The sequence below is a fragment of the Panthera uncia genome, chromosome F2, assembly GCF_023721935.1.
Source record: "Panthera uncia isolate 11264 chromosome F2, Puncia_PCG_1.0, whole genome shotgun sequence".
NCBI lineage: Eukaryota > Metazoa > Chordata > Mammalia > Carnivora > Felidae > Panthera > Panthera uncia.
Window position 1 is genome coordinate 44,355,329 of NC_064812.1, and position 3,905 is coordinate 44,359,233.

Sequence of the window (3,905 nt, forward strand, 5' to 3'; positions counted from 1 at the left end):
ATTAAATCTATTATTCCTTTTTCTGAACGTGCATTATTATGAGATAGGTAAAAGCGGCTATGATCCTTCCTACTTCAGCAGGTATTCAGAACAGAGACATCATTTGACTTATCTAAGATTTCATAGTGACAGACCTGGGCCCGGATTTTGATTGGGGCTCCTGACGTATAGCCCTATTCTCTGGAAGTTGGCCAGTGCGTTGGGATATAGTATGATGGTGGTCGCTGTTATCTTAGCGTCAGGTTTTAAGCCTAAAATTTAGCTTTACTTTTCTAGCCTGAAATCGCACCCAGATACGAAATAGTTCAGTCCTGGAGGTCATGCCATCGATATTCAAATTATAATGGGCCGGCCCTGCCCCCAACAGACCCAGCTCTTCCTGACAAGTGACTGAGGATACAGCTTTAAGCCTTTAAATATTCCTAGGCAAAGAGTCTGTGCTTTGACATTTGCATTTGTCTCATTATGTTTGATTGGCATATTGAGATCCATAAGCTTGTGGTTAATATATTGCCAAGGATTCTTAATTAAGCTGGTTGTGCAAAAAAGGCATCAGAGTCTCCTGAGAAATGTATAATCTTTGCCAGTCATTCACTCTGAATTTGCCTCACTGCCCCGGTGGCGTAGCAGTAGCACCACAGGGAGAATTGGAGCCTTGACATAACAACCGCGGGCTTTCATAACCTGGTGCTGCCATTTGAGTTGGGAGGAAAGGGAGGCTGTTACCACAGAGACTGGGGGGCAAGCAGGATCTCTAAGTCCGTGGTCCCAGTAGACGCATGAAGCAGCACAAAATCTGGGACAGGCAAACTGCCAGTCGTCACACTCCAAGGAATTATTAAACATTAATGTGTGCACTTTCTCCTTACTTTTTCTTCCCGGTCTTTTCATGAAATTGATCTTTTGGGAAGCCAAAGCAGGAAAACAAACCTCTCCTGAACCAAAACCACCTGTAAACACCTCCCAGCCCCCCACCCCCCGTGTGCTGTGAGGCAGTGGGTCTCAAAGTCTGTCGCCCAGACCAACAGGATCTGTATATCCTGACAACCTAGAAATGCAGATTCTCAGGTCTCAAACAGTCCTGTTTAATCAGAAGCTTTGACAAGCAAAATGGGATCCAAAGGTACAAATTTACAGTTATAAAATACACAAATCATGGGGATGTCATGTACAGCATGATGACTATAGTTGATAACACTGTATTGCATATTTGAAAGCTGCTATGAGGCGATCTTAAATATCCTCATTAGAAGAAAAAAATTGTAACTATGAACGGTGACGAATGTTAACTAAACATGGTGGCGATCATTTCACAATAAATATAAATCCTACCATTACGTAGTATACCTGAAGCTACTGTAACATTATGTATCAACTATATTCAGTAAAAAAAACAAAACAAACAACAACAACAAAAGAAACAAGCAAACGAACAAAACAAGCCATCCACATTATTCTGATGTGCTTCAGTTTGAGAACCGCTGCTATAAAGGAACCACTCGGATTTTTGAAGGTCGGAACCTTTCAAACGAGATGATTCTGAGCAAAGCAAGGACAACTCTTGGGGAATCCCAGTCTGAGGCTACTCCCTGGCTCACTTTTTCCCATTATGCCTGCTTGGATGTCACTGCATTGACATCCCCTGAGTGACAAATGCCACAGGGTCTCCAGTGACCATCAGGTGTTTTCAGGAGTCCCCTTCAGGAAGCAGCATTCCTACAGGAACGTGATGCATTTCTCCCTATGACTCATTGCCTGCCAAGGTAACTTCCCCTTTTGCTTTCAGCCTTCTTCGCTCTGCCTCGCGATTGTGACCCTTGGGAGAAAATTAACTTTTGTTGACTCCGGACATTATGCACTCATCTCTTTCCTACCTTCCCACCCCTTCCTGTTCAGTCTTCCTCCAGGCATCCCCCTTACGGCCTGACTTGAGCAGGATGCTGCAGTTTAAATGTGGGTCATGCATTGAGCAGTGTGCCGCTAGAAGCCAGTGCGATCTGCTTTGCTCACACCCTGTTGATTTCAAATGATCCCACTTTCAATTCTATTCCAAACCTCTAGGTGATGCCTCCCTGGCACACAATGGCTGAGACATCTCAGCACTGCTGTGCCCACTGAGAATCCGTTAAATACAGAGAAGAGTTACTGGGCTTTAGTCCGAGATGGGTTTGGTGAAATTTCCCCTATTTGTTGTATACACATAATATCCCGATAGTATGTACCCCTGCACAGAGATTGCTCTATTAGGAGGCATTCGAGGGTACATGCTGTAACAAATGCATTGAAATCTTTTCGATCTGTGGATTCCTAGGTTGTTTATCTTTTGCTATTCGCTCCGTGTGCCTAACCTTTGCCAAACAATCGCAGAGCTGTGTGCTGGCCACAGGTTTTATTTGCTGCCTTTAGTCATTTTCGATTTCTTAGCAGAAGCAAATACAAGGGTAAAAGTCAATGGAAAGCAGGTTTAGATAAGCTCCATTCCGTCCATACACATTGCCAAGAATCCCTGCATGTTCTTGGGGCAAGGAAGGAGTTTCTGTTCTGATTTGGAACACCATAAATCAAACAACTACAGTTCAACCACCCCCAAGACTGCTGACACGGCCCCCTCCCAATATTTATTGCCAAATGTACGAACTTACAAATGCCAGCATGAGTGTGCTGCCTGCACCTGGCAAATTGTTTCTGGTTTGTCAGAAAATCCAGGGGCTCCTTTTGTTTGATGTTAGGCTTGTTCGGTTATTGTTTCAGTGCCGTTTGCATGACAATCATCTCACAGCGTCAGAGAGGGTGGGAATCACCTGGAGAACCTCCAGGCCTCCTGTGGCATAGTTCTTTTCTCTATAAACACAAACTGACAAGCCTCTCTTCGTATGTGCCAACAGTGAAACATTTCAAAGACAGAGGTGGAGAGCGAGAAAGTGTTTTCCAAGCCATCTGGCATAGTTGTTATTTACATGGGTGAGAAAACAATGTGTCTGATGACCATGTCGCGAGCATCCTGTGTGCCACTCTGCTGGGGACAGCGGACACAGGTCCTGCCTACAGGAAGCTTACATCCTCTAGCACCATTTAGGGATAATAAAGGGAGATGGCTGATGAATCTGACTCTATTATGTCACTCCAGGTGTTCCAAGCGGCTTCTCCTCGCTCGTTGACAAATACAGTTGCTTATTCCGAGGTCTCAGAAGTTTTCAGCTGTTCTTTGCACTGAGCTCTGTGGGAAGGAGCGAGGGATTGTAGCCCAGCTAATGACAAAGCACTTGGAACTCTTAATTGGTAGTGTCTAATAGCATCGCTAAAGTTAACTCGGATATAGTCAGCAGATAAAGGTTTTTCTGAAGAATCTACGGTGACAATAGATTATCTACTTAGAAAAGTATAAGTATGGGGGCGCCTGGGTGGCTCAGTCGGTTAAGCGTCCGACTTCGGCTCAGGTCATGATCTCACAGTCCGTGAGTTCCAGCCCCGCGTCGGGCTCTGTGCTGACAGCTCAGAGCCTGGAGCCTGCTTCACATTCTGTGTCTCCCTCTCTCTCTGCTCCTCTCCTGTTCGTGCTCTGTCTCTCTCTGTCTCAAAAATAAATAAACATTAAAATTTTTTTTAAAAAAGTATAAATATTAATGTAGAATCACATGTAATCTCTCTCCCCAGAGAGAAGCTGTTGCCATCTTGTTATAACTGTGTAAATACACCTACGTATAAAAATGAAACATGGATTATAGTGAGCATACAATTTTGAATCTGATTTCTTCATCTGAGCATTTTTCATATCATTACAATTATAATGGTTGCATAATATTCTATTATTCGGACATGTCATGACGTTTTTAAACCATTCTTCTATTGTAGTACATGTAATTTTCCTGATTTTCATCAGTTCTAATACTCCCATGATTGAGATT